Below are 25,241 nucleotides of genomic sequence, written 5' to 3'. Positions count from 1 at the left end.
AGCATAGAATCACAGGGATGGAAGAAACTACAAGGGCCATCCAGTCCAATCCTCTGCAATGCAAACATATACAATCAAAACACTCCCAACAGATGGCCACCCACCCTCTATTTAAAAACCAGACAAGGCGACTTCAGTACACTCAAAGGCAGGGTATTTCAGTGTCAAACTCTTTATTTTTTTTCCAATGGGGAGAGGGTGAAACTATTTTTTTTACTTGAATTAAGAGGTTCCTGGACATGATTGCTAGCCAATCCCTGTCTTTCTTACTTACTCCTATATAAGATTGGATTCCTAACTGATCAGGAGCATTTCTTTGCATTTTGTTTTTCATCTTTCATAAGTGCCAGGCTAGGAAATTAGATAACGAAACCAATTTGGGTCTCAGTCAGGGATAGGAAGTAGAAATGAGGCTACTGGCTGTACACAATGTCATACATGATAAGCTTGTTTTCTCACCTGGTGACAGGGAACTTTGATCGAAGAAAAGGTGATGATGGTGTGAATCGGTTTAGGGAAATGAGATGTAAATGTGCACGCCAAATTATTTCTAAAGTTATTGTGTGCCAGACAAGCACTGTGCTTATGCATACTTTCAAGTTCAAAGAAATCATAAAGTTGTGCCATTGAAGACTAGAATATCAAGTTTCTTCTGTTCATGTGCTTTCAGGTCACCTATGATGAGCCCATGAAGTACAAAATTCATTTTTCAGTAAGGGATACTAAGAAGTAGTTTGCTACTGAATTCATCTGCCTACAACTACTGGTATTCTTTGGCAGTCCTCCAACAAGAACCAACCAAGCCTGATCCTGCTTAGCATTGAGGATCAGACAGGATATTTTGCTTTCAGGGTATTTGAGCGTTAGGATATACTTAAAGAGACTAGCCTTGTACATAATATTTTTAAAACCTGAATCTCTACCTCTGACTTTAAATCTCATTAACTCAATCCAAATATAAAGTATTATATGGGAAAATATTACTTTAGGAAAGGAACTGAAAGATCACAACATAGCTGAATAGATTCTGAATTGAGACATGTAATACCTTAAGAGCTTCTAGAAAGATAGAAAGCAGAATCATTTCAAGGAGACTGAGATATGAAGTAAGTGGGGCGGGGGAAGCTTGGGACCCGGTCAAACCAAATGACAAAAGATATAATAATACTGTTGGTGCAGAAGATCTAACAAAAATGACTGCAAAGAATATAGCAAATGAGGGTACTCATAAGAAGGAAATGGAGATAGATAAGGGTAAAATTATAAAGATATCATCCATCTAATAGGGCATATCTCACAAAACCTTCTTTTCCATAAATGCAATACAAGCTTAAACAGAATTTTCTAGTACAAAGTGTCTTCCGTTGCTCTTTCAAGGTTGTGTGCGTGTGTGTGTGTGTATTTCTTCAAATAACCTGTCATTTGGCAACAACCTTATGAATTTCATAGAGTTTTCTTAGGCAAGCAATACTTTGAGATTATTTTTCCATTTCCTTGCTCTGAGACACAGCCTAAATTATATAATATTTGTTGGCAATCCCCAATCCAAGTGCTAAGAACAGTTTACCTAGCCCAGCTTCCAAGAAAGGATGGATAGGGTGCCCTTAGATCAGTGGTTCTCAACCTGTGGGTCCCCAGGTGTTTTGGCCTACAACTCCCAGAAATCCCAGCCAGTTTACCAGCTGTTACGGTTTCTGGGAGTCGAAGGCCAAAACATCTGGGGACCCACAAGTTGAGAACCCCTTCTTTAGATATTTAGACCAGGCCTTGTTGATTGCTACAGGCTAAGTGCTTATTTGAGGGAGGTTGTTGTAGTAGAGCCTGTAAGTAATGTTGCAAGCAGTAGTATGGGTGTCAGAAGGGGGAAAAGGGGTACTCGTGAGCAGGAGTCAGATGAGGAACAACAAAGGAAAAGGATCCCTGATATATTTATGGCACCTACTGATGAAGACTCATTTGAAGGCTTCTCTGGAGACAAAGAATCAATGAGTGAGGGAGAGGAAGGAGATACAATGGATGGGAATAGGGGAACAAAGAGGGTTACTCGGGAACAAGAATCGGATGAGGAGCGACAGAGGAAGAGGATCCAGGATATACTTACTGCTCCCACAGATGAAGAATCATTTGTGGGTTTCTCTGGGAGTGATGGGTCTGGGAGTGATGAAGATGGGGATGACACATTGTATGTGAGGAGCCGACGTCTAGTGACACATTTATGGGGTACTATGGTAATGAGGATTGGCAACCAGGAAATACATCTGAGTCTTGGGGGGATCTAAGTCTTGATATAAGAAGTTGAAGGGATGGGAGTAAGGAGTTCACGTGTGGAATCAAGAACAGCTGCAAAAGATAATGATGGGGCGGAGGTCAGCTCATCTTCTGATGAAGTGTAAGATAAAAGTAGGCTCTGAAATGGGAAATAGTTGCAGAAGGCAAGGTGTTGGTTTATGTCTGTGCATTGGGTTCTTGCCGCTGCCTGTCTCATGTTGGCATTGGGTCCTGGATCTACAGGTTACTGCTTCTGTTCATGTGTGATTCGACAAGGCTTGGATTCTCATGAGTGTGGATTTTCCCCTTCTTTGACTTTGGACCGGTTTGACTATGTCACTGCCTACGTGGACTTTGGAACTTTGCTGTCTTGGAATTCGGCATTTTTAATAAGAATCTTCCAAATCATATGATCGGTTGTTACTGTGCTTGCCTTATGCCTGTTCCTAGTCCCAGCTATTGTGTTGGGACAGTTAGGCAAGCAAAAATACTCTCTGAGTAGTGAGTAAAATTGAGCAACTTTTGGGGGAGATATTCTGAACCTCAGTAGATAGTGGTCTGACCATGGCAACAGAAGTTTATTCACACTCGGATCATGGTTACACTGCTCAAAATATGTAGCATGGACTGTACTAGATATTACACGGGAAAGACCCGTGATCATAATGGCAGATATCCTGAGCTGCTTCTGGCAAAGCAGTCTCCACATAGCTGTTGAAGTCCCCCGTAAAGCAAGCTGAAAGACTCTCTGAGTCTAGCTCAGCCAGCTCAGGAAGGGAGTGCAGCTTGTTGGGCAGTACACCAACAGAATCCCTATATTGTCCTGGCCACCAACCTTCAAGGACACCCTCTCAAATCCAGTAGATTTCAGATAGGACAACTGGTGAAGGAAATATAAATCCTTCACCATGACTGTAACTCCATCTTTCTGCAAATGCGGTGGATATATCTGGGTGACATTAACACACAGCTTCATCCAAATAGATCTCTATTATACAGGTCAGCATGCTCATCAGCATAAGTCCTGGATCAAGGATGATTTCAATGTGAAGAATTTCAAGGGTGAAAACATAGCTTTGATGAGACTATCAAAGTTTCTCAGGAGGTCTGCATATCCCTGAAATAAACCCTCTGACAACATTTATGTTAGAAGGCAAGCAAATTCAGCAATGATACAGTTGGCAAAGTGGCCACTGGTGAATCATTGAACAAGGACAAAGCAAGTACATCATGCACACTTACTGTCACATAGCAATGAAGACCACTAGTATGTGTGCTCTTCTGTGATGACTCTATTTATTATTCCTCCTATGAATTAATTGGCTTATGAGGGAGTGAAAATTTCATCTATTTGCATATATCGAAGAGAGAGAGACTTGCTTATTGAGAAACTGTGCAGTCAGATACAAAAGGCTTTAGGTTGCTGAAACAGAGAAGCTAATGGATGGCAATTATAATTCAGAGCAATTTCTATATTTCAAGATCTCCTCCCCCTGTGCTGCTAAAATACACACTAGGACGAAAGATTCTCAAAAAGAATGATTGTTGATTAAAGCTTTGGCAAGTGCATTCAGAGGAGGGATTCTAATTAATGATATTGGGATGGAGTTGCAGGAACGCTGTGAAATCGAGTTGTAGGATTTGTATGTTAGTGGGAGTAAAAAAGGAATGCACTGATAACAAGAAAACATATACTCTACTCAGAAATAGAGGAAGGCTAAGAAAACCTGAATGAGATAGAACTGAAAAACATCATATGAGGTAACATGTTTTGTTTTTTAAGTTCATGTACATTTTTACTAGGAATCCAGTATGTCAATTTTACTTTTCCTACATCCAATATTTTAAATTAAAGTTTTTTTCCATTCCACTAATGAAGAAAATTGAGATATTATCTTAATCAAACAAGATGAACAACATTTTTATTTATTTATTTATTTCATGCATTTCTACCCCGCTCTTCTCCTCCCGAAGGGGGACTCAGGATGGCCTCACACAAAAACTGTACAATGTTATACATCTCAAAACAACAAAATTGCATGTTGTATTTAGATAAAGGTTTTCCCCTGACATTAAGTCCAGTTGTGTCCAACTCTGGGGGTTGGTGCTCATCTCCATTTCTAAACCGAAGAGCCAGTGCTGTCCGTAGACACCTCCAAGGTCATGTGGCCCGCATGACTGAATGGAGCACTGTTACTTTGCCGCTAGAGCGGTACCTATTGATCTACACACATTTACATGTTTTCGAGCTGCTAGGTTAGCAGAAGATGTTATATTTAGCAGAGTGAAATTAATAAAGTGGAATTTTAGTATCCACTTGGTTCCAGGAAGCCACGTATATCAAAATGTATGGATGCTCAACTCCCATTATATACAATGGTGTCGGAAAATGATGTTTCTTATATAAAATCTTAAAATCAAGGTTTGCCTTCTGGATTAGTTTAAACTATGGCTGCTTGAATGAATGGATATAAAATCTGTGGATACAGAGGATCAACTATATCATAATTATTCAACCAAAGTAAAAAAAAATCTTAGAGATGGAAAATTATGTCAGAAAGAAAAATAGATCAGCAAGAATTTTGCAAAGTTTCTTTCTTGTTACTCTTAAGCAATACATAGGAATTGTCTGCAGATTTTTAAAGTTGTTAGTTTGTTTTGTTTTTTGCCCAGAACAACCTGTTTTCTACACAGAATATGAGGATAGCCTATGCTGGAAAACTGCATTCTATTAAAAAAACACTCAGTTACTGTTTTTAATGTTGTTTTGTACACACATACACAAAAACAAAAGTTATCTGCAGAATAATTTCTACTCAGTATGTTTGAGTACTGAGAAATTCAGTCTATAGGTGATCCCTCGTGACTGAGTATGATTGTCTTTTAGGGTAGAGTCTTGATGATGGGTCTGTAAGTGACAGTAGTGATCAGTTCTTAGTCTGTATGGTCTTTCACAATGAGGACATAGGTTTCCAGATGGAAGGAGGTCCCGAGAAGGGTTTTTACACTTTTTCTCTTGGCATGTTTCTCACTTCTGTATGTGATTCCTCAAAATCCATACTCCATTAGTAACAGCTGACCTCCATTCATTCTCAAAGGTGAGAGTGAAATTGTTGATGATTTATATACCTAGTAACTAGAGATGTTGACAAAATCCACCATGGAATCTGCTGACTCTGGATTTTCCCCATTCTGAAGTGCAGATCCTTATGACACCAGATTCCCTTCAGTCAACTGAAACTGTGGCCATGAGGGTTCATAGAATCGTAGAATCACAGAATCATAGAGTTGGAAGAGACCTTGTGGGACATCCAGTCCAACCTCTTGCCAAAATGCAGGAAAATTGCATTCAAAGCACCCCTGACAGATGGCCATCTAGCCCTTGTTTAAAAGTTCCCTTGCCTTTGAAATGGCTGGAGATATTTAGATATGTTTGTAAAAATATTGCATGACTAGCTTTAGGGACAAAGGATCCACTTGATGGTGAAAAAAACTTTCTTTTTTTTTTACTTGAGAACACATCAGTGTAGGTCTCCAGTGTCGGTCCTCCATTTATGGGTCCTCCAGCATGAGTAGAAGAAATTGGTCATTTAATCACACTGAAGGACCTAGAGGATCCTAAAGATAACATTTTAAACAAATCCATGAATAGTCAAATCTGCAATCTTTCACCTTGATTAGAAGGCTCATCAGCTCCTCCATGCTTTCGGCCATCAAAGTGGTATCATCTGCATATCTAAGGTTGTTAATGTTTCTTCCAGCAGTTTTTACTCCAGCCTTGCATTTGTCAAGCCCCACATACAAGTTGAATAGGTTGGGTGAGAGTATGCAGCCCTGACGTACTCCTTTCCCAATCTTGAACCAGTCTGTCGTTCCATGGTCAGTCCTTACTGTTGCTACTTGGTCCTTATACAGATTCCTCAGGAGAGAGACAAGGTGATTTGGCATGCCCATACCACCAAGAACTTGCCACAATTTATTATGATCCACACAGTCAAAGGCTTTAGAATAGTCAATAAAACATGAATAGATGTTTCTCACTAGTGTGAAAAAATATCTTAAAAGAGCTTTATGAGAAAGATGGAGGAGATGAGGGCACGTAACCTGCCCAGGGGTAGATGATGTTCAACTCACCTGTCATTACTTCTACCTGTTCATTCTATAACTGTTTCAAATAAGATGTCTCTTAGAGGGGAAAAAAATAAAAGAGGTGATGCTCCTAATTCACTAGTAACCTGGTTTGATATGTATAGAATAAAAGCCAAGCCCCTAAAGCATTCAGCTTTGAAGTAGAAGTATGCCTGTTTTGCTTTCTTTCCACATCTTTTTTAACCTCGAGTGTTCACCATCATATTTATGAAGAATTTGGAGAAGGCCTTATTTTTTTAAAAAAATACATAAACTAAGCACAATTCTCACTTTTTCTTAATTTTAACTGACTGAGCCAGCTTGCCTAACAGTTTGAGAGTGGAGATTATTTAGCTTTAGGTTTAAAATATATGTCTACACATGAACACCATGAGTTAGGTAGGTGGTATGTTAATATAGTAAAGAAAGAAAGAAAGACTCAAAGTCAATGGACCAAACCATCTATCCCAGGAATGGGGAGCTGATGCCCAGGAGTCAAATTTACTATTCTGCAGTTCAAAATAACATTTGTTTATGTTTTTCCCCAGAGTAAAGTTCTTGCTGCCAGCAACTAAACCTTAGGAAATGTTTGTACTAAAGTTGAGTTGCTAGCAGCAAGAACTTTACTCTTCTATGTACAGTATGACCCCCATGTCCATGAGAGCACTACCCATGATTTCACTTACCTGTGTCCACAAAAAGTTCTCTCTGGTCCTGTAGAAATGGATCTACAATTGCTGGAGAAGTATTTTCTCTAACCTTTAAACTTACTTACTTAGGCGATACCTCGTTGTCTGAGTAGGGTAATCCTCCAGGGTGGGACTGTAGGTGACTCTGGAGCCCTATTCTTGATCTGCATCGTCTCCCGCAGTGAGGGCATTGGTTTCCAGGTGGAAGGTGGTCCTAGTCGAGGTTGGCTTGACATGCTTTCCTCTTGGGACGTTTCTCTCTTTCGCCCTCCATTCGTGCCTCTTCAAATTCTGCAGCACTGCTGGTCACAACTGACCTCCAGCTGGAGCGCTCACAGGCCAGGGCTTCCTTGGGCTTCTAGCCTTTAAAAAATCCAGTATGATTCTATAGTATGCTTTTATCAAGAGTCATTTGTTTCATTAGGGATCACATTTCCATGATAAGTCCAAGGCCAAAGATATTGAGTTCATGCTATTCTGATATTTTTGATCTTGCACTTTTGTTCTTCAATAGTATATGTGGAAGAGAGGTTATTACATATGGGTGGTGAAGAGTTATTCTCTCAAAGATAATCCAAATGGCCTTTTCCAATCAAAATAATTGTTTCCATTCCTTGTTTTCCTCCATGGATTGTATTTATTTACTTTGACACCCCGCTGCAGAATTCTCAAATATTAGAAATGGTGTATGTGTAAATGAATGCGTAAAAGAAATTAAGTTCTTCCCCCAAGGAGTTTGCAATTATTGGAGAGTCATGATATATCTTTTATTGGAGAGTCTTCATATATCTTCTTCAGATTTCTCACATTTAAGGAACTGTGTATGTGTATATGAATTAGTAAAAGCAAACAAGTCCATGCTTCAAGGGGTCTGTTATTGGAGAGACTTGATCTACCTTTGATGCTGTCACTATGTTTTAGTCTTCAGATTGTGATTTTATTCACTCAGATTATCATTTCTTTCTGTGTCTGTTTTACTTCTGCTGAATTCATGTGGTTTATTTGTTTCCTTTACAGGGAATCCTGGAGGATAGCTAACATTTCAAAACACAAAAATTGTCCTTTTTGTGGCTCTCTTGACACGTATCCCATCTTGAATGAAGAAGACAGGAATTACTTTGCTAGATGGTAAGCTCACAAAGACTTTGGATACCATGTTACAGACAAATTGGAATCAATGCTAAAAGCGGCGCTATTCTAGCACCAGGCTTGTTCATCATATTGTAACCAAACTAAAAGAGTCTGAAGTCTTTTCAACAATTTTACCTGCAGTTGTCTGCCTGTGCAAACAACCATTTACATACTTCTGAAATGATATAAGCAACTGAAAACAATGCTGTCTCAGGTGCAAATCCATAGAAATTCATGAGATTCGCTTTTTTTGTTAGTTCCTTAGAACTTTCCTTCCCTTTACGTGTGTTTCGACCTTGGGGCAGGGGCTTTATTTTCAGACCTTGTTATGCCTTGATGTAAACACGTGTGATAAAAGTATCATCTTACAAGGAATTTAAGGATGAAAATAAACCCCTGTTATCTAAAAGGCTGTTTTTGTTCAAGGATTTCATTTTTTCAGTAGCAGCTTAAGGGTGGATTCTAAAGCTGCTCTGCAGAGATACCTTTTTAAAAAGTGGGGACGCTGAAATTGGTATGTTATGAATATGGAGGCTATTTATTATCTATTCCCCATCAGCTCCATAAATGTTTAAACCTTATCCTGAAAGGATGACAAATTAACCAAGCTACACAAACAATACTCACGTTTATCAAATACCTTTCTTTTTCTTTTTGTGAGTTAGAGTATGTTTTTAAAAATATCTCAGTAGCCCAAAAGTCTTTTTTGGGGGGTGGGGGGCAGGAAGAGGGAGAGTTCTGCACCATCCTCAACAAAGAATATTTTGTATGGTTTGCTCTGCAGAGCTTTTCAGTATGAACAGAAATGTGACATAATGAGGGTGTTTGAACAGTGGCACTTGCTTTTGAGTATATCCCAATTCATTCCTGTATTTAAAATATTTTTTCTATTGATTCATTTCTGGATGTAAAAGATTGCTACACTGTCCAGTTTTGCTTCCCACAATTGTTTCTGGGAATGCTTTGGGTGAAACATCAATAGTTTTTGTTTCTGATGTAAACAATATTTTTTTAAAATGTGACAAATGCTATAATTCTAATATTAGCGGCATCACTATAGTTGGTGTCATGCAGTGTCACCGCCCTCCCCTTACTAACCTCCACCTTACTATGCCACAATATTGTTGCTAAAATACCAAAAAACATTTTTGACAAAATAAGCAAAATTAAAAAAACCCAGCAGATGTATAAAACAAGATTAATTAACAAGGGAAGGCACCTTCGTTGTTATTGATATAAAGAGTTGTTGGAAAGATTTAAATTAGAACTCTTTGCTTTGGAAAAGAGAAAACTGAACATGTTATCAAATTGTATACAGATATCGAACACCTTGTTGGAAAAATGTATAAAATGTTGAACTGAAAGAAGAAATTAAAGAATGTATTGTTAAATGTGCAACAAATTTTGGTTATAATATACAGATGAAGCATTGGGGGGAAAAGTTGGGTAATGGATTCAAAGATATATTGTCTTTTGATTTAAAGATAACTTTTTTTAATTGAGAGAGAGATCATTCAGTAGGGCAATACATTAGAGGGCAATAATGTATATTGGAAATGCAAAGCTCAAGAAGGTACTATTTACCATGTGTAGTGAACTTGTGAAAATGCTATGAAATATTGGAAATGGATACAGACGTTGATGTAAGACATTTTTCAAATCAAAAGTCACCTGAAACCAGAATTAGTTTTATTAGAACTACCAAATGAGCAAATTAAAGCGGTGAACTATAAGGTGTTTTATTATTGGATTTTGGCAGTGAGACTGCAATATATCCCAAAATGTATGAATACTGATTTTCCACCAAAAGAATAATGGATTTAAATGAATTTTGTAATGACTGAAATGGGCAAATTGTGTGTTCTGATTATAGAAAAGTCATTAGACAATGTTTTAGAAGATTGTGAACCATTTTTACCCTTTATAAAAAAGAAAGAAGGCCTGACCAGTCTTGTGGAAGTTGAAAGTTGTTTTCTATTATTATTATTTGACTAAAGTAGAAGTTTAAACTTTAGTTAAGTAGAAATGAGAAATCTGTTGTTTTACAATGATTCTTTGGTTTGAGGGATGGGAGTTCCATTTTTAATCTCTTTACTAGTGTAGGGTTGTTGGGGGACTGGGGTAGTTTAATGATTATTCTTTATTAGGTCTTTGATTTTTTATGATTTATTTTTTATTATAGTATATGCTAGCAGGTTAATATTTTATATGTTAATACACACACACACACACACACACACATATATATATATATATATAAAAGGCAGTTGAAATACATGATTCCATTTGGCAATTCTGGATTTAGGAAAATTAGGTGATCGAGCAGCCGCTCCACCGAAAATGGATTGTGCAGGACCCAGCTGAGGGTCCAGCCAAAATGGACCTTGAGGAGCTGGATCTTTTGGCTAAAGGGGGTGATGGGGCTGAGTGGCATTCTAACTTAGATGGAGGCCATGGCATATGGGCTGCCTTGAAAATCAGGCAAGAGCAGGCACCTGGTAACTCCTCATTTTCTTTCTTCCCTGGCAGCCTCCTCCCAACCTCCCAGAAGCCCCCCCCCCTTGGTAGAGCACCCACTTGAGGCAAATAAGGTGGGAAAAGCTTCCCAAGGCCTCTCCTCTAGAGAGGGCCTCACTGAGAACATGCTTTTCCAGCTACACTTTGCATGGCAAGGGCATTGAAGGATCCTCTGTGTTTTCCCCTTGGTGCATGATGGAGGTTGAGATTTCTCTCTGTGTTTCTCACATTTCTTTCTCAGCCAATCAGAGGCCTGGTTGACTGTGTCCATTCTCCATCCGTCTTGTGGCACGTGCTTGTTCGGACTTCAATTCCCGGACCCTCCCCCGCTTTGTGGGTTTTTTAAAAAAATGTTATGGTAAAAACTATTTTAAGAATCCCCAAAATAAGTGGATTGATGAAATGTTCTGAAACTTGACAGGCTTGCAGTCATAAATGTGGTCTATCAGTAATGCAAATTTCATCTGAATAGGCCTAAAAATGACAGTGATACGAGCTTCAAAAATTTCCCCATTGCCGCCAATGGACCAAATCTTACCAGACCAAAAATGGCACCCCCCCCCCTCCTAATTTTGGAACTTTCCTGGTAAACGTAACAGTGGGGCAACTGAAAATGGGACCAAAAATGGCACTTCTTTTGCTGAGTTGCATATCCCTATGTTGAAATGTAAGCCTTGTGTAGCAGATAGAGTAGGAATAAGAAAATGGATGTATATATTTGCATGTCTCTTTTTTCCTGGTAAGGAGATAATATGAGATCCAGCTTATGTTTTCATACCTTAAATTGTCGATGGAATACCTATGCATTTGAGGTACTTGGCATAATTAAAACTCCTGCTGTGAGTGTTAAACCAAACTCCAGTAATTCCACAAATACATAAAGCTATGAGCTGTTACTCCATTTCCATGCACATATCACTGACTTTTTAAATGCACTGGAGCAAAGGAGTGGCTGCTTTGCTTTCTACAGTGCCCCATCTCTCCAAATGTAGTTCTTTGCCACATCAATCCATTTTCACTCTCCCAGGGCACACCCCTCTTTGAGACATATATATTAGACTGACTTTTTCCTTCATCCAAGGGCACTTGAGGAGAAAAATGCATAATAAAACTTCGAAATTCTCTTGAATACTTGACCAAGTGCTGAACGGTTCAGTCTATGCAATTGGCATTGTTTACTGAAATAGCTCTTTGCAAACGACAGGACATTGGCAATACCACAGATGGCAATGAAACATGCACAAACCCCAGCTGATGGTTTTATGCAATTATCAGAAACATTGGTCTTATTGGTAAAGCTCTTTCTTAGTCCCTTACACCATTGCACATGGAATGTTGCTGTTGTCGTATGCCTCCAACTAATTTCTGATTTATATTGATCCCAAGGCAATATACGATTTGATCAGAAGGGAGTTGTTGCTTTTTTATGAGACCAAGTGTATGTGTTTTGCCTAAGGTCATTCTGTGTGTTTCCATGACAAAGAAGGGATTCAAACCTAGTTCTAACCCATCAGCTAAAGCGCTATGCCACTCTTGGACATGGATATTTGGATAAATGGATAAATTGTCAATGATAAAAATTCACGTGGATCGTTTGCCTGTATGAAGCCAAGATCTGAGAACAATTCCATTGGAATCTTAGTATATTGAAATTATTGGGCAACATGGGAGGATGTGGGGAAGTGTGGCTGGACCTTGTTGTCTTGGCTGTTCAGGGGGACATTGTATTCAGTTTTTTTGTAGGAAAAGGGGGAATCATTGTTGTCTTCAAATTATATTATTGGTTTTCTGATGTTTCCGCTGACAAGTTAGATATCTAAATAGTAAATATCTTCTCCATTCCTGGTACAGTAGAGTCTTGCTTATCCAAAATAAACGGGCCAGCAGAACGTTGGATAAGTGAAAATGTTGGCTAATAAGGTGGGATTAAGGAAAAGCTTATTAAATGTCAAATTATGTTATGATTTTACAAATTAAGCACTAAAACATCATGTTTTACAACAAATTAGCTGAAAAAGCAGTTCAATACACAATAACATTATGTAGTAATTACTGCATTTATGAATTTAGCACCAAAACATTGCAATGTATTGAAACATCTGTGGATCCAGGAAGGAGGCATACTGCGTTGGATAATACAGAACATTGGATGAGCGAAGGTTAGATAAGCAAGACTCTACTGTAAATACAATGATTGCATAGTGTTGGTATTGATGGGTGAGCCTTCTCCTTTCCCTCTTAAAGTCTTCTTAATCTGGAAACACTGTGTTAATTACTGAATTGATATTATATAACTGAAAATTAGCCTTTTTTCAACATTTGATTAAAAACACCCTCTTATCTAATTCAACATTGTTAGAACCTAAACAATTCGCTTAGACCTCTAATTTGGTCTGAATCAACGGACCACCCAAAGACCTCTGTTCTGAAGTATTATTTGCAGGAGATGTCTTCTCCTTTGGTATTTGCCCTATTTATTTGTACCTCTATAAACAAGATCATATTTTACTAGGATTATGAGATAAACTAATTTTCCAAATCCTGATTGCTAATACTTAAATTTGCAGGCTAACAAAATTGAGAATCATAAAACCTTTTAAACAATGTATGCTGGTTTTATAGGAGTTTGGTGTTCCTAATGCATGTTTGTGCTATCTCATACTTTTTAAAGACATTGTTTTGACATTTTCATGTTAAAATGCATGACTGAATGAAATTAGTACAGTTTAAGTATCCCTTATCCAGAATAAGAAAGGAGGGAGGTAGGAGCAAGTGTCTCACTTTTTCTTGTTGCTTCAGTCACATTGTCTCCTTTTTTGCCACCAACCCTCTCTCGGCATCCTTGGTGGTGGCATCCTTATGAAGTGACTGCAATAGGAGTGGCAAGATGAGAACTGTCCTATTTCCCCTTCACCAACAATTACAGAGTCCTGCATCAGTATGGTGGCATCAATACCCTTGGTATATCCCTGGTATATAGTATGTCTCGTGGTTGTGAGGACAGTATAGCCATGACTGTGATGGTGACGGATCAGCCAGGGCATGGACAAGCATCTACAGTGCAATCTAGCCATTGAAGCATATTGACGAGTTGTTGTTTTTTCTTTTTGCAATCATATGCAAATATGGGCATTCTAAAATTTAGAAAAATCAAACATCCAAAGTTCTTCTGCTTCCAAGCATTTCGTTTTTTAAAAAATCAGCACCTAGAAGTATAGTTTTCACCCCAGGTCCATGATTTATTTCTGATTCCTGTGTGTGTGACTGTGTGGAACTCTAAATGTATGTGAGCTACGCTGCCAATTGTATTAAGTTATTTCCCAGTGCTTTATGCTTTCTTTACCCTACCTAAGGTTTCAGTCAAGAAAAAAAAAAAGACAGAACCTTGTTGTGAAGCATAGTAAATAAATCTATTGATGTTATTTGTATTTACCTATTTATTTTAAATAGTTCTCTAAGTCTGTTTATGTTTTTATATGTTGTAGGTTTGAAATTATAAATTGTATTGTTTTTAGCATTGTTAGCCACTTTGAGTCTTCTTTGAGGGAGGAAAGTGGCATATAAATAATAATAATAATAATAATAATAATAATAATAATAACAATAATAATAATTTATTTATTTATTTAAAACATTTATATTCTGCCCTTCTTACCCCGCCCTTCTTACCCTCTTACCCCAGAGCGGAGCACAGCATATACACGGCAAACATTCAATGCCTGGGTATAATACATAAACATTAAAAAACATTTATTGAAATATTAAAATACACCATTTAAAATAACACCATTTAAAACTGCCCTAGCCATCCGCATCAAATCCAATTGGCCCTGTCATCTTTCCCATTGCCGCTTCATTGCCCTGTCCTGAAAGCTTAGTCCCACAGCGAAGTTTTTAACATCCTTTTAAAGGACAGGAGGGAGGGGGCTGACCTGATTTCACCAGGAAGGGAGTTCCATAGCCGGGGACCAATCACCGAGAAGACACTGTCTCTTGTTCCCACCAATCACGCCTGTGACAATGGTGGGATGGAAAGCAGGACCTTCCCGGAGGGTTCATAGGGGGAGATGCGTTCAGACAGGTAATTTGGGCCGGGGTCGTTTAGGGCTTTATAGACCAAAGCCAGCACTTTGAATTGTGCCCGGTAGCAAACTGGCAGCCAGTGGAGCTGGCGTAACATGGGAGTTGTAAGCTCCCTGTATGCTGCCCCAGTTATTAACCTGGCTGCCTTTCGTTGGACTATTTGAAGCTTCTGAGTGGTCTTCAAAGGCAACCCCATGTAGAGTGAGTTGCAGTAGTCTATTCTAGATGTAACAAGAGTGTGGACCACCGTGGCCAAGTCTGACTTCTCAAGGTATGGGAATAATAATAGTAGTAGTAGTAGATTTTTTATTTTGTGTCAGGGGTGACTTGAGAAATAGCAAGTGGCTTCTGATGTGGGAGAATTGGCCATCTGCAAGGACGTTGCCCAGGGGACACCCAGATGTTTTACCATCCTGTGTGAGAAGCTGGAGCTGAGAGATGGGAGCTCACCCCACACCCCAGATTTGAACCACCAACCTTTTGGTCAGCAGTCCTTCTGGCACAAAAATGCAAGTATCAGTAAAATAACTGCATTTTACAGTAAAAGGTAAAGGTAAAGGTAGTCCCCTGACATTAAGTCCAATCATGTCTGACTCTGGGGTGTGGTGCTCATCTCCATTTCAAAGCCGAAGAGCCAGCATTGTCCGTAGACACTCCAAGGTCATGTGGCCAGCATGACTGACTGCATGGAGCGCCGTTACCTTGCTTAAATACTTTTAGTAGCTTGTGTCCCATGGATCACTCTACTATTCATATTTGGAAAGTATACATTTTTAAAAGAAGATTTAAAAATTATCTGCGGTCTAATTTAGTATAACATTCAATTCCACATTGTCTCTCCAGCTCCTTTGTGGTAGTTATGTCAGCAGGAAATATGAAATCTACTGTCAGTTGTAATAAGTAATCTCCATGGGAGCTTGCTTACACTCCACCTGTCCCATGGAGGCTCAGCATTAACTTGAGGAAACAAACACTAGGTACAAATTAATTTTTTGAGGATTCTTCCAGAATAATCACTGGAACAAAAACCCATATTGCTTGTAGAGATGATTTCGACAGATAGCTGAAGGTTATGTCAGGATACATTTTGTTAGTGTTTCAGCAATGGCAATTTTCTTCTGATTTCAAAATTGCCTCTGGCCACAAACAAGACTGAATGATATATTATTAAGGCTGAATCTATATGGTAGAATGAATGCAGTTTGACACTACTTTAACTGGCATGGCTCAATGCTACATAATCCTGGGATTTCTAGTTTGGTGATGTACTAGCGCTCTTTGGTAGAGAAGGCTAAATACCTTTTGAAACTACCAGCTCCCTTGTTTCCATAATATTCAGCCATGGAAGTAAAAGTGCTATCAGACTGCATTCATTCTACAGCATAGATGCACCCTAAGAAAACTGAGACAGACCTAAGTTGCTTGAGTGCACAGATATGTACCCTCCAGTTATGCTGATATGGCAGAGACAATCCCAATGAGTCTCTATCATCTCACATCTCCTCCTTCCACTTTCCTCCTTTGTCCTCAGTGCATTTCAATTGTTGCAAAGGGGATTCAGAATGCAGTCATAGTTTGCACTCAATTAACCCAGCAATTAACTAAGGAGAATGTGGTAAGGAAAGTTGCCCTTTCTACTAAACATAAGCAAAAGCAAACTGCTGCACTAACTTACATTTTCCTTCTCATTAATAACATTTGCCATCTTGACCAAGCTTGAGTTTCCTTGGCTATAGGCACCCCGTTTAAATTGGAAGTTTATGCCATTCCAATTAGCTCCAACCTAAGCTAAATCTACATAATAAAAGGGAGTTTTTGTACTACTGGGCAGTTTTTCCTGGACTTGTTAATCTGGAGTCCAAACTTTCTACTCAGACCCACACAGCTGTATAAAATCTCACACTATCTGCTTTGAACTGGGTTATATATAGAGTCAGATAACCCAATTTAAAACAGATATTGTGGATTATCTGCCTTGATATTCTGGGTTATATAGCTGTGTGGAAGGACCTAGAGAGGAATGAACAGAGACATTATGTTTAGTATTTAACTTTAAGTTTTGGTGGTCTTTTGTCATGTCCCCTACTCATTTAATCTAGTGTTTTGTTTCCGATTGCAAATAATCAAATATGTCTGAAATGACATCAAGGTATACTATCACATTGACTGGAATGCCCTTGAAAGAATTATTGTCCATTGACTTGTTTCAATATTTATTTTTTAAACCATTTAAAATGTATTATTTTCCTTTATATGTTTCCCTTTCAGGGTGTAAGGTAGGTGTAAGTATAGTACGACCCCTGTATGATTAGGGGATATCTTCCCAGACTTTGCATGGATGTGCGAGTTGTGGATAACAGGGAAGGACTTTCATCCATTGGAAGGACTTTCATCCCCAAAATACCACAGAGTTGCATTAGAGAACCGAGAAAATGTCTAGAGAGGCCACATTTTTTTGGAAATGGATAAATGACACCATGGGTAATAGTCTCATGGTCAGGTGTGTGTGTCATACTATGTAATTTCTGTATTTCATAAGTGACACAGAAGAGGTAAACAATATACCCTATTTTATGTTTTTACATCTTAAACATTTTAAAATGTATGGGGTGGTTTCAAAAGCTTATTTTTCCCTCTTTCTGCCTTTTATATTGCAATATTCCCAGTGGGAGCAAATAAATCCCAAGAGTATACTTTTTGTATAGAGATGGAGAACAAAATCCCAATTACCCTTCCCTAAAACTACCCTTTTTGCACTTTTGAGGTTCATTGCAAGATAATGTCCCCCCACCAATGTCATTTTTGGCCTACAGCAGATTTTCAGCTATTCAAAGATTATTCAGCTTTACCCCCTTGGCCAGTATAACCAATAGTGAGAGTTGCAGTTAGACAGGGCTTCACAACTCCCACACCTGGCCTTAGGGGTTAGAATATAGATTGAGAGGGCCCTTTATGTTATGAATAGCATTTCACACAAATGCCAAGGAGAAGTATTTTTTTTAAGCAAGGAAAGCAGTATTTACTTAAATAGTAGCTTTCTTTTTCCAGTGCCACCCATGCCTTTTGAAATAGGGGCTCTCGTCTTTAATGAAGTACGTGCCGTGCTTTGTTACGAAAGGGTACACAAAGCCTATTCTTTTGTTCCCTGAGAAATGAAGCTCTCGTGGCTAGTAATTTATGAGAGTAGACAAAAAGCAGGTAGCTTGCTGTGCAAAGGCAGAAAAATGCTTAACAAGCATCAGAACGTGTAGCTAAAACAGCAGCAAGACAATACAAGTTGTCTGCCGATGCCTAAAAAAAGAAACTGTGAATTAAGAGCTGCATGTTGTACTAATGCTATCTCCTTAATTTTTATTAAACTTCGCCATTGGAGTTCCTTGTGTAAGCAGTTGTTCTATTTGAAAATATAATTGTGCTTATTTTGCATATATAGTACTTTGTAAACTAAAAAAGTAGGACATTCTCAATTTTTTGAGTGCAACCTAAATCATCTGAATGGTAATTTATGATTAAAGCAGAAAATTATTTCTGTTACTATTACTCTCAGAACACTGTTCTTAATTTGTACACAGTCTGGAATAGGTTTGCATTGGATAATGTTAACTTATCAAATTCATATTTCTTAAACCAATATGTGATCCAAAATGTAGTTGTGCTTTGATACATGGATGTAGTTCTCAGCAAGTTTCGTTCACAAAGGAAGCAACAAGTAATTCAAACAATTTTCTTCCTACTCAAGGAAAGTACGGTATTTCAGTGACCACAGTTCATAGCTGTTGCAAATTATGTTCAACATTAGGGGATGTATGGGGCATTTTCACAAAATGATTCACTCCTGTTGAGCCATTGTAGACCCGAGACCTTTGTAAACAACCAAAAGCAACTTCATGTTCACTCCATGAATATCTTTTCTAGGCCTTAAATGGCTGTGGCTCGTGGTGGTAAAAAAAACGGCAACGTGCCCCCAAGTCCTTCTTTGAGCATATTTTCAGCCAAAATATGTTTTTGATGGCATTTCTGCAGTGTCTTGCATTGTTCCTGTAACATAGCATAGTGGCAACTGACCATTATGGTGATAGGCAACTTCACACAGCTGCTGGTGTCATGTGATTGTGACACTGTGGCTGTGCAAAGTTGTACTTCCAGGTGAGTAGCAGAACTCTGCCTTCTTGCTGTCCCACTCACTCTTGTTATTGTTTGTTTGTTGTTTTTATTTAAGTGTACTTCACAATTGCAAAGTGCCGTATGAAAAAATATTTCCAGTCACTGCTTAAACCCACTCCAAAATCAGGTCTAAGTTTACAACCTCTCACCCCCCAAAAAACCTAGACCTCACCAGGAGGGTGTCTAGATGCCATTGGTGGACCCTCCAAAACCAACCCACATTTTTTTTAAAAAAACTTTGCACAGCTGATGTGTATAAATGGCTCCTCAAGAAGACTGGGTGGAGAAGCAGTTTTCCGTCTTGCTGCCCCCCCCCCCCCCCAGTCTCCTGGTGCTTCATTTCTACACACCAGGAGTACCTTAATGGTGGGGCCTGGTTTTTTTTTTTTTTTCAATTTCAAGGGGTAGTTTTCTGGGAGGAGGTGGTGCCTTCTTGGTTTTCTGGGCTCATGGAGCCTGAAAAACTGAGATGGCTGTGTGGACAGAGCCCAAGGATCGTGTGACATGGTCCCAGGGCCCACACCTGGTAAGGCCCACATTTTACCAGGTATCTAATTAATTTGAAACAATTCGTTTTTACCTGAGGTGTCGTTTGGACAGGTAACACTTGACAGGCCCCACATTCTGGGGCTTGTCTGAAAGAGCCCTCATATAATCCATTTTAAAGCAAATAATCTGGAATCATATCCTGGGATATAAGGTTGTGTTGAAGGAGCCTGAATCAGTGTGGAAAGGAGCTTAATGTTTCTTCTTCCCATCTGTTTTTATTTTATCCTCTTATAAATTTCAGTCATATGAGGTTTGTACCAAGCTGAGGCCCAATGTAACATCTTTCTAGGAGAACATGATTTCTAAAGCTTGGCCTGTTCGGTCCCACAGCCCATTATGCTGTGCAACAAAGGGGAGCTGTAGGATACCAGATACCTTCTCATGCAAGAATGCAGAAAGTACTGTGGCTAATTTATCTAGCTTTATGATTATATAATACACCAGTGGGATTGCAACCAATATTTATAGTTGCCAATCTTTATACTTTAAGAATTTATTTTCTCATTGTCGTGGCTATTTTCAGGCAAGTTTTTAGAAATAGTTCTTGTGAGAGCTTACTCCAAAAGGCAAAACAGAAATATTTTGGCATCTTCTGTTAGCTTTACTAATTCCCAGTAAGAACTCTTATCTTTTTGTTAACTGCTGTCAAGTTGACTGAAACTTTTGATGAGTGAGAGCCCTCGAAGTCACCCTATCATCAATAAAAATGCTCAGATATTGCAGTCTTTCTTGTTTGAATCTATCAATCTCAAACATGGTCTTCCTCCTGTCTTACTGCTTTCTACCTTACCAACGTTATTAAGAAGAGTAATCTCTACTCATGACATGCCAAGGTATATCATGTTGGCTTGTAGGGACAATTCAGGCTTGATTTCCTTTAGTACCAACTTAATTGTCCTTCTAGCAGCCTATGGTATTAGTAGAGCCCTTCTTCAGCACCACATTTAAAATGAGTTGGATTTTCCTTCTATCAGCTTTTTTTTCACTATTTCAGTGTCTTCATCATCCATTTTAATGTTATGTAAACCATTTTGGCCTCCAAGGGAGAGAAGAGAAGAGCAAACAGGCACAGCTCCAATGTTTTCTTGCCCAGTGGCTAGTGAGAACTCCCTTCCATTGCAAATGTCATTCCTTGTGTGTCATATCTTATTTATATTGTAAGCCTAAGGCTATGGAACTGTCAATGATTTGGGTGCTTTTGTGACTGAAGGATGGTTTATAAGTACTCTGAATCATTACTTCTTCAACTCTGGGTCCTGACTCCAAATGGCATCCCCTTAGCTGAATTTTGGGGTCCTGAAAGTTCTACTCGACAAAAAGGGAAATCACTCTGTTTAGCAAGCCTTGCAAATGTTGGTTTATTATCAGTAAATGTTTGACTTTTAAATCATTTGGTTGTTGTAGGTTTTTTCGGGCTATATGGCCATGTTCTAGAGACATTCTCTCCTGACGTTTCACCTGCATCTATGGCAAGCATCCTCAGAGGTAGTGAGGTCTGTTGGAACTAGGAAAATTGGGTTTATATATCTGTGGAATGCACAGGGTGGGACAAAGAACTCTTGTCTGTTGGAGCTAGGTGTGAATGTTTCAACTGACCACCTTGATTAGCATTTGATGGCCTTGCAGCTCTTCTGATGTCTGAGGTGGAGTATCCATTGGCATGTAAAGCCCAGTTTAGGTGGTTCAGTTCATCTTGGAGGAGGTGGGGTTCACAGATTCTTTTTGCATGGTCTGCCAAGGCTTTAATTGTGCTTCTTTTTTTACTTGGCTGATGGTTGGAGTTTTTATGTAGATATTTATCTCTGTATGTGGGTTTTCTGTAAACTGTGTGACCCAATTGTTGATCTGGTTTGCGGATGACTAGGACATCTAGAAAATGCAGTTTTCCTTCCTTTTCCTTTTCCATGGTGAATTGGATGTTGGGGTGGATGCTGTTAAGATGGTCCAAATATCCAATTGCAAGACCAAGAACAAACCACGGGAGTAAAAACAAAGATCCACCCAGAGGAAAAGTGTTCTTGCCATACATCAAGGGAACCACTGACCGCATTGGGAAGCTGATGAGGAAACACAACATACAAACTAACTACAGACCCACCAAGAAAATCCAATAAATGCTATGTTCAGCAAATGACAAGAGTGATCCTCTCACTTCTGCAGGAGTCTACTGTATACCATGCAGTTGTGGACAAGTCTACATAGGGACCACCAAACACAGCACCTAAACACAAATCAAGGAACATGAAAAGCACTGCAGACTACTTCAACCAGAGAAGTCAGCCATAGCAGAGCACCTGATGAACCAACCTGGACACAGCATATTATTTGAGAACACAGAAATGCTGGACCACTCTAACAGCCACCATGTCAGACTACACAGAGAAGCCATTGGAATCCATAAGCATGTGGACAATTTCAACAGGAAGGAGGAAACCATGAAAATGAACAAATTCTGGCTACCAGTATTAAAAAAACTCTAAAATTACAACAGCAAAACAACAGAGAAGAAACAATCATCTCTCAACAAAAGATTCCCCCAGGCACTAACAAGCCACACCAAAAAAAAAAAAAACTGTCAGGCCATCAAATGCTAATCCATGTGGCCAAGTGAAACATTCATACCTAGCTCCAACATACAAGAGCTCTTTGTCCCATCCTGGACATTCCACAGATATATAAACCTAATTTTCCTAGTTCCAACAGACCCCACTACCTCTGAGGATGCTTGCCATAGATGCAGGCGAAACGTCAGGAGAGTATGCCTCCAGAACATAGCCCTATAGCCCGAAAAAACCTACAACAACCTAGTGATTCCAGCCATGAAAGCCTTCGACAATACATTTTAAATATTTTTTGAATGCCTACATACCTGGAGTCATGTAAAAATTTCTCAGTTGGAAAGGAGTCACAAGTGGGAAAAGTCATGATGAATGAATGAGGAGGAAAGATAAACTGTGCCTATCTTTCTCCTATGAACCCATGATTATGTCAGTGCCTGTGCTTAAACTCAATGTGGCTTTCTTCCCCTCTTCACTGTAGCCCTATGTGCAGCCCACAAACTTGTTTCAGAACATTTCTCAGCTTTCTTGAACATTCTGACTGTGGAGAAATGATGCAAGGGAGCCAGAGTTTGCCCTTTCTATGTTCTTCTGCCTATTCTATCAGCAGAATAATCCTATTGGTCATTAACTGCAAGTGATATAAGGCACTATTGAAAAAGAGGTCATCAGCTTCCTAAAAAGGGTCTTTCAAAGGTAGAGACCTACTATAGCCATCTTGCTGTAGAACATTTGATCTGCAAAGTTTAGCATCTCATTAGTAGTCTTTCAGCAAATGAGTGCATTTCCTTTTTGAACTCTGAGGACAAAATGTGCAAAGTATAGCCATGCTTCTGAGACCTATTGGCAAAGCTGGACTAATGCCCAGAACTTATCCACTGATTTTAGAACAAAAGGTGCTGACAGACAACCATCAAGGGTGCCCTCTGCACTTCCACACAGGAGACACTTAACTAGGTAATTTCTCATCACAGAACTCTTAAGTACAATAAATCCAAGATTGATTATTCTCAGAAACAGTGGAGATCATTGTGTTTTGTCATTGTTAGCGTGCTGTGAAGAAAACTGTTCGGAGAAAGAGCAATTTAGGTGGGTACTTCTGTGCAATGACTATTGTTTAGCATTCATACTGATTCGCTAGTATCCCAGATTAAATATTTGCAAATGCCACTAGAGCTCACCAAGAGCCACAGCAATTAGAATTTTGTATCAGGAAATTATATGTTTTAATGCTGAGCATTTAATCTCTGACAATATAGTCCTAATATTCAGATGGTCTTTGTAAAAGCTGGCATGGGAAGAAGCTGGTTTTTACAAACCACATTAAATTTCAACATCAGTAATCAATTCCTACCATTATATCCTAAGTAGAAAAATCACCCTAAGATAATTTTTGCCTCTCCTGCTCCGCCAGGAATGGAGACACAAGACAGCTCTTCGACTGAGAAATTGAATGACAGCCTTATTATCTTGCAAGCCTTTGCAGGAAATAAAGCCATGATCAGCATGAATATTGTTCAAAAATTGTGTTGTTTAACAAATGCATAAACGTGATCTTAGCTAATGATACTGAACCATCAGTTGGTCTGGGTTGTTGCAGGGCAAGTACCAAAGTAAGGGAGCTATGAAAAAACAGATTTTGACCACTAAAACAGGAATTATCATTACCATATCTTTATGATAATAATTTTACTTTGAAAGCAAGGAAATGGATAAAAGAAGGGAGTGGGGCAGTATTTCCAAAGCAACAACAGGCACAAAGCAAAGTGAAGCTCCTGTTAGGAACTGAAGAATATATTAATACAAATGAATTTCTGAACACATTTTACCAAATGTTTTTTAAAAGAATGACAAGGGAGTAGAACATCTTCCTATATTGAAAGGTGCTTCCTTGGCAGTTTTTCATATAACAGCCAGCCCACGCAGTACAAGTAAAAATTCTCAGCAGCATACTTACTTACTTAGGCGATCCCTCATTGTCCGTGTAAGATTGTCCTCCAAGGGCAGTGTCCTGACGGTACTTACTTACTTACTTAGGCGATCCCTCATTGGATGAGTAAGATGGTCTTCCTTGATGACTATTTTTGTGGGTTTGTAGGTGGCTGTGGAGCCCTATTCTTGACCCGCATCTTCTCCCACAGTGAAGGCATTGGTTTCCAGGTGGAAGGCGGTCCCGGTCGGAGTTGGCTTGACGCGCCTTCCTCCTGGCACGTACCTACCGTCCTGACGGTAGGTACATAGGTGACTGTGGAGCCCTATTTCTGACCCACATGTTCTTCCGCAGTCAGGGGCATTGGTTTCCAGGTTAAAGGCGATCCCAGTTGGGGTTGGCTTGATGCACAATTCTTGGTACATTTCTCTCTTTTGCCCTCCGTTCATGCCTCTTCAAATTCTATAGCATCGCTGGTCATAGCTGACCTCCAGCTAGAGCGTTCAAGGGCCAGGGCTTCCCAGTTCTCAGTGTCTATGCCACAGTTTTTAAGGTTGGCTTTGAGCCCATCTTTAAATCTCTTTTCCTGTCCACCAACATTCCATTTTCCATTCTTGAGTTCAGAGTAGAGTAACTGCTTTGGGAGACTTTGATTGGGCATTAGGACAATGTGGCCAGTCTAGCAGAGTTGATGGTGGAGGACCATTGCTTCAATGCTAGTGTCTTTGCTTCTTTCAGCATGCTGGCATTTGCCTGCCTGTCTTCCCAAGAAATTTGCAGGATTTTTAGGAGGCAACACTGATGGAATTGTTCTAGGAGTTGCATGTGACGTCAGTAGATAGGCCACATTTTGCAGGCATATAGCATGGTTGGGAGGACAATAGTCCTATAAACAAGTACCTTAGTATCCCTAGGGATGTCCCGGTCCTCAAACACTCTCTGCTTCATTCGGGAAAATGCTGCACTCAGAGAGCTCAGGTGGTGTTCTATTTCAGTGTCAATGTTGACTTTTGTGGAGAGATGGCTGCCAAGGTAGCGGAAATGGTCAACATTTTCTAATGTTACACCTTTAAGCTGTATTTCTTGGCAGCACCTTTAGATATATAAGCATGCTCACTTCTCACCCCTGATAAAGTTTGGTAGACTTATGCAGGGGAATTCATTTGGTTTAAGATATTCTCCTGAATCTAAAGGAGAGGTTCAGGCCTTCCCTTGTTCACTTCT

The 25,241-nt window shown here is 39.3% G+C and overlaps 1 protein-coding gene across 3 annotated transcripts in view; it reads left to right on the top strand.

The window, feature by feature from the left end:
- Positions 1-25,241, top strand: part of LINGO2 (leucine rich repeat and Ig domain containing 2) — a 785,688-nt gene that overhangs the window by 156,028 nt on the left and 604,419 nt on the right. For all 3 annotated transcript variants that reach the window (XM_060762533.2, XM_060762531.2, XM_060762532.2), the window contains exon 2: positions 8,103-8,213. The gene's annotated coding sequence lies outside the window, so the exon portion shown is untranslated. The remainder of the gene's footprint in view (positions 1-8,102; positions 8,214-25,241) is intronic.

The sequence above is a fragment of the Anolis sagrei genome, chromosome 2 (genome assembly GCF_037176765.1).
Source record: "Anolis sagrei isolate rAnoSag1 chromosome 2, rAnoSag1.mat, whole genome shotgun sequence".
NCBI classification, from domain to species: Eukaryota; Metazoa; Chordata; class Lepidosauria; order Squamata; family Dactyloidae; genus Anolis; species Anolis sagrei.
The sequence above is the reverse complement of the archived record's forward strand: the minus strand, read 5'-3'. Positions and strand labels throughout refer to the sequence as shown.